The following is an 11,198-nucleotide window of genomic DNA, read 5'->3' as shown; positions in this document are numbered from 1 at the left end:
TGATACCAAAAGGTTTAAGTTTGCAAAAAAAAACACCTATGGTGTTAAAAAAATGTTACAGAACCTGGGACTTGGTTGTGAAAAAAAAAAAAATTTTGTATTTTTTTGGGCCAACTCGGCGGGTTGGCGGGTTCTTTTAAAAAAAAATAAAGCAACTCGCCGGGTCGCCGAGTTGCCATATAACAACCCAGCCCGCCCAGGGGTTGCATGCGGTTCGGGTTGAATCCTCTTTAATGCAAGCCGGGTTATGGTTGACCCGCCTAACCCGGCTCATTTGTTCCACCTCTAACAGTGGACGTACGATTCGCTTTTGAGCATCCGAACCACTTTAAATATTGCTCTTCACCTTTTATTTAACTCAATCCCCTCATATCATGTGTGACTTCTAAGTCATTTTAGCATTTTACACGTGTGAGTAGTTGGTGTCAAAATCAAGCATCAACAGTTTGGTGCTAGAAAAATGGCATGATTTAGTACCTACTCTTTTTAGAAAAATCTCTGACTAATCGGTCCCACAACAGCAAATGGTTCACGGTTTCGAATTTGAGCGAACCAATTATGGCAATGAAGAAATGCCCTAGGTACAGGAGGACACTTCTCCCGAAATGCCTCTAGTCCAACAGAATATCATGAGGGATATTCCTTCAAGCTCGTGGCTCGACCCAGCCGTCATGAGTTACTTGGAGAGGTTCAATAACACTCTTCAAACGATCAGCCAAAGGCTAGACCGATTGGATCGGGTTGTGCCACCTGAATCCAATGAGGTGGTGCCACCGCCAAAAATGCCTGCAGGTCGCATGAAAGCGCGAAAGCTCATACCGCGCGCATTGCAGCGCGTCAGAAAAAGGGAAAGCAAGTGGCGCACAACAGATCCAAGGGCTCTAAGGGACTAGTGAACACCGACTGCGCCCCGGGTAGAATACTCGTGGCATTGCGACTCGGCGATATGTCACAGCATAAGCCGTCCTGCGCCACGTCGCACGGGCGCTCCCATAAAAGTGCAAGTCGAGGAGATTCCCAATATCGCTAGAATGACGACTTTGATCGTCATCGTGCAGGGGATTCCCATCGTCCGCGGGTCAGTTCGTACCATCGAGGAGGCCAGGAAGACTCCCCGAATCACTTAATGTCATCACATGGCTCCAGCCAGCGTGTGTCGAGATTGGCTGGAGCTTCCAACCAAGGTGAGGAAGAGTCCGATTTGCGGTCTTTCCTCAACCACAACTGTGAGGGTCAAACCCAAGTTGCGAAAAGTGATCCCAAAGTAGCTCCGCTACCTCAGATTGAGGAGCTACGGCGAGCTCTAGATCAGCTTAAGGCTCAACAAAATGAGCAAGGGCAGGTCGCAGAGGTGTCTCCCTTTTCTCCGGCAATGTTAGCTGCCCCTCTCCCATCGAGATTCAGAATGCCCGACATGCGAGCATTCGATGGGAATTCCGATCCATATGATCATTTATACGAGTACAGCGACCTTATTGAACTCCACCAAGTCTCTGACTTGACAAAATGTCGTTGCTTGGCAGTAACCCTTACCGCCCATGTCAAGCGCTGGTTTAGGTCGCTTCTAGCAAGATCAGTCGGCTCATGGCCTCAAATGACCTCGACATTTCTGAGGCATTTCCAGGCGAACATGAAGTTCTCAATGTCGCTAAGCTACCTAAGCAATATACGATAGGAAAGTGATGAACCCCTCTAATCTTATATAGACAGGTTCCACAAGGAGCTCCACAAAGTGGCTCAAACTCCCGAAGAGTTTGTTCGGACTCTCACCATTGCGAAAGTTTGCCCGCAGATAGACTTGTGGAAGGAACTGCAATCTGAGGATGATGTTTCCTTCACTCGCTTCTACATCCTTATTGAAAAGTACCTCAGAAAGTTCTATGGCAGCTCTTAGTCGCCACGACCCCGGTCCTTTGGGCAGTGCTCCCAACCGGGGGGAGAATAGGAGGGCTAATTGTAGATGGGCTAATGATGATCAGCGAAAAGGAAAGAAGTAGTGGTACGAGCCCAAGAAATCTACTCCAGTTCCTCGTCGCAATCGCGACAAGAGTCAATACACTCCTCTGAATGCCACGGTATCGGCTATTCTGGATAAATCAGAGGAGGCCGATTTGCTCGTAGAGCCCGAGCCCATAAAAAATCCCCCTTTAGCCAGAAACAATAAAAAATACTGTCGCTATCATCGGGATAATGGGCATCACACCGATGAGTGTTGAGCCCTCAAGCAGGCAATTGAGGACCTCATTAAATAGGGGCACTTCAAAAAGTATGTTGATGACTCAGCTCCTGCTCAAGGGAAAAACCAAAAGGAACCAAGGAAGAGGCGTAGTGGTCGCAAAGGTCTCTACTGTGTGGGGATCATCTTTAGAGGACCACACCTCGTGGGGAACTCTTGAGGTGCCCAGGAAAGGTATGCTTAGGAAGCCTGTCATGACCCCATAAGTGTCATGAGCACGACGCCGCGACTCACCAAGGTTCACAGAGAGGAGGAAATCATCTTCTCCGAGAAAGACACGGTGCGATTGCATCATCCCCATGACGATGCTCTCATCATCACGTCTGAAATAGGTCTGTGCGAAGTCCACAGGATACTGGTAGACAATGGAAGCACCATGAATATCTTATTTCAGTGAGCCTTTGAGAAGATGAAACTAGACGAGGCAGATCTGAAGCCTGCCTATATCCCTCTGTACGGTTTCACCAGGGATCATTTGATTCCCTAGGGGACGATCTCGCTCCAAGTCATGTTGGGGGAAACCAACGAGATGACCAAGATGACTGAGTTTTTAGTAGTAGACTATATGTCCGCTTTCAATGGCATTTTAAGACGACCTCTACTACGAATCTTCAAGGCAGTCACTTCAATCTACCATCTGAAGATGAAGTTCCTTACCCCGACGGGGATACGGGAAGTAAGTGGATCCCAACGCGCATCTCGCGACTGTTATGTAAGGGCAGTGCAGATGGCATGCAAGGGAAAGGGAACACTAGTTGGCATCCCTGAGCAGGCAATGGTGATCGGCAAGTTCAAGCCACAGCCTAGCCCGGTTGAGGAGAACATGGATCCTCGCATCCAAGAATGCCCTCATAGTGGGCCGATCGAGGACCTATCTAAGGTATCGGTCGATCACAGCAAGCCAACTTGAGTGTTGAGAATCGGGAGTAATCTCAACCCTCAGCTCGCCAACGACCTAACATGCTTCCTCAAGGAAAATGTCGACGTATTTGCATGGACTCATACTGACATGGTCGGGATCAACCCGAATGTTATATGACATGCCTTGAATATTGATAGTGCGGTCAGGCCAGTTCGCCAAAAGAGGAGAGCAATGGAACCCAAGCGGTATGCCACTTTAAAAGTTGACGTAGATAACCTCCTCTTGAACGGGTCCATCCAGAAGTCACTTTACCCGAGCTGGGTTACCAACCTAGTCTTAGTAAAGAAGTCTAACGGAAAATGGCAGACCAGAGTTAACTTCACTGACCTTAACAAGGCTTGTCCGAAGGACAGCTTTCCCTTGCCAAGAATTAACCAGCTTGTCAATGCCACCTTCTGGCACGAGCTATTGAGTTTTATAGACGCCTACTCGAGATACAATCAGATTCTGATGTACATGCTGGACGAAGATCATCCCTCCTTTGTTACAGATCGGGGGCTGTATTGCTATAAGGTTATGCCCTTCGGCCTAAAAAACACTAAGGCGACTTACTAGCGACTGGTTAACTAGATATTTTTTGAGCAGATGGAAAGATTGATGGAAGTCTATGTTGATGACATGTTGGTCAAATCGCATGTCGCTTCAGATCATATAGCGCATCTCGCTAAAATGTTTAGCATACTCCGAAGATACAAAATGAAGCTCAATCCTCTCAAGTGTTCTTTCGAGGTATCCTCGGTAAAATTCCTAGGGTATATGGTTAACCAGAAGGGAATAGAAATCAACCCTGAAAAGATCCAAGCTCTCCTTGATATGAGAAGCCCGACCAACCGAAAACAGGTTCAGAGTCTTATTGGGCGAATGACGGCTCTTAGTCGCTTCATATCAAGAGCAACAGATCACTGCTTGCCATTTTTCAATATACTTAAAGCCAACAAAAAGTTTAAATGGACTCCGAACTGTGAACAGGCTTTTCAAAGCATTAAAGAGCACCTCGGAAAGCCATCTTTTTTGTCCAAGCCTCTCCCTCAAGAAATTCTTCTCCTATATCTGTCCGTCTCTTAGCATGCGGTCAAAGTAGCTCTAATTTGGGAAGAAGACAGAGTCCAATGGTAGGTATATTATGAGAGCAGGAGTCTGTTGGACGCCTAAATGCGATATCTAGAAATTGAGCAATTAGCTTATGCCTTGTTGGCCGCCTCCAGAAAGTTGTGACCTTATTTCCATGCCTACACTATCCATATATTGACCAACTACCCACTCAGGCAAGTCCTCCAAAAGCTAGAGGATTCAGGTAAGTTGCTCAAGTGGGCGATGTAACTAAGGCAGTTCGATCTATAGTACAGATAGAAAGCAACCATTAAAGGGTAGGCTGTTGCTGATTTCATTTCCTAGTTTTCACACCAACCGATTCAGGAATCTGAGCAACAGTCCAGCGAAGTCACCCAAGAAACTATTCAGAATCTATCGACCTGGAACCTCTATGTCGATGGATCCTCGAATAGGAAAAAGGCTAGGGCATGCCTTTTCCTCCTTAGTCCCGAAGGGACTCGCATCTACAGTATTCTTCAGTTTGGGTTCAAAGCTACCAACAATGAGGCTGAGTATGAAACACTGTTCGCTGGTCTATGGTTGGCAAAAGACATGGGGTCAACTGCGATCAGTATTCACAGCGACTCCATGCTGGTTGTTAATCAGATTTTGGGAGAGTATCAAGCCAAGGAAGAAAACATGATTAGTTACCTGAAGAAAGCTAAGCCACACTCGAGTCTTTCAAGCACTTCGCGATCATGCAGATTCTTAGAGACAATAATTCTATCGTGGATGCCTTGGCAAGAATAGCCTCGTCACTGGACTCGGATGCCCCAGAAAGTATTCCTGTTCGGTATATAGAGATCCTTAGTATCAGCTCGCCCGAACAGGTCGTGGTTACGACAGAATCAGTTTCCTGGATGACCCCAGTTATTTAGTATCTCCGAGATGAGACATTGCCCAATGACAAGATTGAGGCAAGAACCTTGTGAACCAGAGCTGCTTGTTATACATTTATAGGAGATCAGTTGTACAAGCGAGGGTTTAGCACCCCTCTCCTCCGATGTGTAACCAGTGAGGAAGTAGACTATATCATGAGGGAGATACATGAAGGGATCTACGGTAATCACACTGTCGTGCAATCCTTTGTTAACAAAGTTGTTCGTCAAGGGTACTACTGACCTCTACTTCAAGAGGATACCTTCAACTTTGTAAAAAAGTGTGACAGGTGCCAGCGATTCGCTAACATACCGCGAGCTCCTTCCCACCAGCTGCGCCTCCACCTGTGATCCTCTGACGGGGGTGTCGCTAGGGCCTTCCTTGGTTGGTTTCATGGCGTCGACCTGGGGAAAAATGAACCCCCTCTCTCTCAACGACCTTGGCACTTTGGGTGGCATATTCACTACGTGTAGGCACTGTTAGTAAAAAAAGTTTGCTACATGCAAAAGCAAAAATTTTCTAAGACTGCGGACACTTACGAGTTAAGGTTTCCAAAGTCGCTTCCGAATTGAAGAAGTCATACTTCCTCAAATTTGCAGTTATTATGAGCAATTTCACGTCACAACAATAATCTGGCAGGTTATCGAATGATACTATTCGGTTGAAGTTAGTGAGATTTGTCAACCTAGTCGACTTGTTTCCTGCGAAGAGACAAGAAAGATTGTTAGAAAGCAAAGCCAAAAGAACAGAAAAAATTCATTAAGTATAAGAAGGGAAGACCTACTCGGTTCCCTAAATTGGCAGACGCCGTCGTAACGAAAAAAGAAAAACTTAGTCTCATACGCCCTGACATTACTGGGGTAATTAAAGATGCTTCCCTCGATCGAAGATCGTTTTGAGAGGTAATAAGAATCCTTCTCCTTGCTCTTCTTCAAGTAATACGAGCAAGTGAGCTCCAGCGTAGTCAACTGGCCGAGGCCGTTCTCGGCGCATGTGATATACATAGTCACGGATATCATATATACGTTCGGCGTCAACTGCAGAGGTGCGACCTCGAAGTAATCCAGGATCGACTTGATGAAAGGGTGGAAAGGAATTAATGCCCCGTATTTGAAAATGGACTCGGAGACCGTGACCATTCCCTCTGAGGGATTTCGAGTTTGTATGACCTGTATCGGAATACGTTTATGCTAAGTGCATACTGGTCTACCACCCTCTGTATCTCCTCCAGGGTGGCCACTGACATAATATCCTGCGAAGAACCCGCTGGGGCATCCTGTGCCTGCGAGCTCGTCCCCTCATTTGTTCTGGTCACTGTAGGGTCCATCTCTTCTACGGTCTGAAAAAGGGGGACATGTAGAGATTACTCAGTCTCCGTACAGAATTTTGTACGACGCGTGGAAGAACAAAACCCTAATGTATCTTCTAAAAACCCTAAAAAATCCTTGGGGACCACCCCTAATGATTCGTACCCTAAAAACATATTCCTTACAGAAGACTAGCCATAAACACCCACCATCATCGCCTGAATAAGCTACATTCGAAGCAAAAAAAAGATAAGTAACAGAAGGATCCTCCTTACCTCTTGGCTATGGAGGGTGAACTTCTTACTATGAACGGAAACTGCGCACCCACTTGAAGGATTGAAAATCTGGTCTCACGAGAGCTTTTTGCTTTTTTTAAGTATAAGTGTTGTGACATTGCTTAAGGCGAGCCTAGGGTTTTATAGTGGAGGAAATGGCGATTGGTCTTCCCAAAGCCAAGCGACGTTTGGGCGGAATACGTCTCTCACCATTGATTGCGATCACGTGTCATCAATCGGCGAGAAGGAATAACCGCCACGCTTGGAGAAATTCAATCGTTGCTTCTCTTCGTTGAAATAATAGAGCGACGGCTCGATTCTCTCCTTCACATTAAATGTGCTCTCATTGCATTTAATGCCTTGATAAAGAATGTCGTTTCAGTATGGCTTGCATTTAATGCACATGGTTGGCACTTATTGCACACAGGACACGTTTTTCAGAATAAAGGATATTTCATTAATGGATTAGCTGTCAAGCGCAATGGATAACATCTGAAGAGGTCATTGGAATAGAACATTCTTCGTCACATGTCGGTTGCAGAGCAATGTGATTCCTTGCCTCCAGTAGAAATATGCTAAGTGTAATCAAGTCGCGAACCTCGGTTAAGATAAGAGGCGCATCGATATAGCACTGAGTGAGGTCTAATCTAGGTCATTGACTTTACTGAAGAAGACCATTTTAGGTCGCTTATAGAAAAATGCTCTGCGACCTCCTTGTAGCCAGGTCGACTCGACTAGACGTCATTTGGGATATGTCAAATCATGGCATATTTATGAAGTTCTCAAGGTTCGATCCTTAAACTTTAAAAACTGGGGGACTTCTATTATGTCTGAAAAAAGTAGGGCTGATGTGGAGTCTCGTCAGTAAATGATGGTTAGAGCTCAAAAGGGTTCTATGTCATCCAGGTGTGGCCATGTCGCGCCTAGTATGGCTCCTATCAGTGTAATAGGTGAGTGCCAGGCCAGCAAGTGGCTGGAGATCGCCCACGTGTCAAAGCTCTGCTTTAGTCGAGGAAATCCCTCGGGCAGGTCACCAATGGGATGCAAATGAAGGATTTGCACGACACCTACCCACTTGCAGCTTTTATAATCATTACCTTGAACTCTCCCACTATAAATAGAGGACTTCCCTCTCATTTGTAAGGGGATTAGCTAATTTTACGCTGAAATAGTGCGCTCTCTCTCTCTCTCTTGTATTCTCTCTCTAAATTGTAACTCAGCTCACTGAACGTGACCCGGCCTCTCTCTTTTATTAATACAATAGCAGTGGACGTAGGATTCACTTTTGAGCATCCGAACTACTTTAAATATTGCTCTTCACCTTTTATTTAATTCAATCCCCTCATATCACATGTGACTTCTAAGGCTTTTTAGCATTTTACACGTACGAGTAGTTGGTGTCAAAATCAAGCATCAACATGAGCAAACAACTCTTACATGAAGCAGAAATCGATTAAGAATTATTCCAATCACTCATACTTAGAATTTAGATCATCAACATCACCTAGCCTACAGGGACCGACTTATGTTATTTTCTCCACACATTTTTCACAAGAATCTTGGTTCTGATCATATATATCAAACTAGTGGGAATTCCTCTCCATTTGAACCTACAATATAGAGTTCCCAGAATTTTTTTTTCTTAAAATGAAAATCATGGTCAATAAAAAAAGGAACTTATGTGTATACCAAGATCATCATCATCATCATCCGATTTACAATGAACGGTAAGCTCCAAGTTAACCTGCAAATCATTGACTATATAAACCTCTACATTTCTGTGTGAACTTAGAGAGTTGCATACTCTCATCATATTTGACATTATTAGTAGCTTCGGTAACAAAATCCGGGTCACTTCGTTGAATTCACACATGCTTGATTTTACAGAGCAAGAAATTTGAAAGTTATATTGTTTCTAAATAGAATTAGGGGTGTGTTTATTATATATGATGTTGGATTAATCAATTAATAAAGTGACAACTAGGCTACACTTATGTGGGCAATAATTTTTTATTACATCTTTCTTGTTTTATTTTTGATAGAGTAAATATAAAGATTATAATAAGTATACGACAACTTAATCTTTTAATGATAATAAAGATTATTAATTATTATTAATTGCTATTCTTCTTATATGTTTTATAATTTTGAGTTCAAGTCTGCAACTATAAAAAATAAATAAAAATTGGCTTACAACTCAATCTTATAAACTCTCTCGTACAACCTCGATGTGGCAACTCGTAACTGGACAGACGAGACCCATAGCAAGCAGGCAGGATCTATTTGCGAGTTAACCATATCAAGGGTTGTGAGAAAAAGTTTGTGAGATTGGGCGATAAATGTAGTATTATCGGGTTGAAGTGTTACTTTAATTAAGATACAATTCAGGTAGGCAAATATGACATATGTGTGTGTGTGTATATATATACACACACACACCCATATGGGTTGATCGCCACGTGTCACATTTTGGAAGCTCTAGAATTGCTCCATTTTGATATATTGGATTGACAAACCAATCAAATTGCTCTATCTTGATACGTTTGGGTTGATGTTTATTGCTCTATCTATAATTATTAATTAATTAGAAAAATGAGATCTGTATTAATAATAATAATACAAGTGCATTGCATTGCATTGCATTAACGTTATAAAGGTCTAACCATAATGACAACTTGGATTTGTGATTGCCATGTGGTTGAATTTTATTGGTGATGATGTAGACAATATTAATTGCTGCATTGGTATTTTAAAGTCTAAATTAATAGACATAAAGATTGGATTACATAGGTGCATTTAGGGGTGCATACGAGCCGAGCCGAGCCGAACTGAGTAGTGGCTGGCTCGAGCTCGGCTCGAATGTATTAGGAGCAGGCTCGAGCTCGACAAGCTCTGGCGCACGAGCTCGACGAGCTCTGGCACACGAGCTCAAGCTCGGCTCGTTTAAAAAAATAAACAGCTCAAGCTCGAGCTCAGCTCGTTTAAAAAATAAACAGCTCGAGCTCGACTCGGCTGTTTATAAGGATTTAACAAAACGATGTCGTTTTGAACCCCTCTTCTTCTTCTTCTTCTTCTTCTTCCACTGCCCCTCCCACTAACTTCTCAATCGAATCTGCTGAGACCAAAATCCAACTCCTCATCTCCACCCAGTCATAATCTTCAGTTGATCTACGTCATGAGGAAACTACTCACCACCATCTGAGTCTACCCCACCGTCATCGAACTAGTCAGATCTCAGCTTTACCTCCGACCTCCTCTCCTGCGGCACCTGCGTCAGTGGCCTTGACTCACGAGCTGAAACCTTACTGATCGATCTCACGAGCTCTCCTACTCAAATGACGAAACGAGTTCTTCAAATAGCTCGCGAACAGTTCGAATCGAGCCCGAAAAGCTCAACATTTTTCACGAGCTTGAAGTTGAGCTCAGACTCGTGAAATACTTGTTCTCCGACGAGTCGAGTCCGAGCTCGTCATGAGTCGAATCCGAGTAGGTCACGAGCTACTTGGTTCGACTGCACCCTTGGGTGCATTGGATTAGTAGTAAAAACATACCTGTTTATTAATAATTATATATGTGCATTGTATTGATATTGCAAACCTTTCTTCATATTTTTTTTTGTTAAGTATTCAATTCGTATTTAATTGTGTTGGCATTCGAAAGGTCTAAATAAGGGGTTATAAAAGGGGTGTATATTCACTTATGTATTATCGCAATATATTAGTTGGTGTCAACAATATGTCTGGTCTTTTGTTAAGTATACGACAGTTAATCTTTTAATGATAATAAAGATTATTAATTACTATTAATAGCAATATATTAGTTGGTGTTAACAATATGTCTGGTCTTTTGTTAATTGTTTATAAGTTATGTTAGTTGGTGTCAATAATACGTATGGTCTTTTATTAAGTATACAACAACTTAATCTTTTAATGATAATAAAGATTATTAATTATTATTAATTGCTATTCTCCTTATATGTTTTATAATTTTGAGTTCAAGTTTGCAACTATAAAAAATCAATAAAAATTGACTCACAATTCAATCTTATAAACTTTCTTTTACAACCTCGACGTGATAGCTCGTAATTGGACAGACGAGACCCATAGCAAGCAGGCATTATCTATTTATGAGTTGACCACATTAAAGGTTGTGAGAAAAAGTTTGTGAGATTAAGTGATAAATGTAGTATTGTCAGGTTGAAGTGTTATGTTAATTAAAAGACAATTCAGGTAGGCAAATATAACATTCATTTAATAATATTAATTGACTGTTATGCTTATAAAGTTAAAAATAGTAAAATTAATTTTTTATCATTAAATGTGATAAATAAATATATTAATAAAAAATATTTCATTTCCAGTAAATAATGATTTTCAATTAAGAATTTCTTTCCTGCATTGTACACATGTAATTTTTTTCACGATATGGACTTGAGAGCCCATGACTTCATTCTTCTCAAGCCCATGATGGGCAGGCCCAATGCTGGC

This window comes from Pistacia vera, unplaced genomic scaffold (genome assembly GCF_008641045.1).
Source record: "Pistacia vera cultivar Batoury unplaced genomic scaffold, PisVer_v2 Contig678, whole genome shotgun sequence".
Classification (NCBI taxonomy): Eukaryota; Viridiplantae; Streptophyta; class Magnoliopsida; order Sapindales; family Anacardiaceae; genus Pistacia; species Pistacia vera.
Note: the sequence above shows the minus strand (reverse complement) of the source record.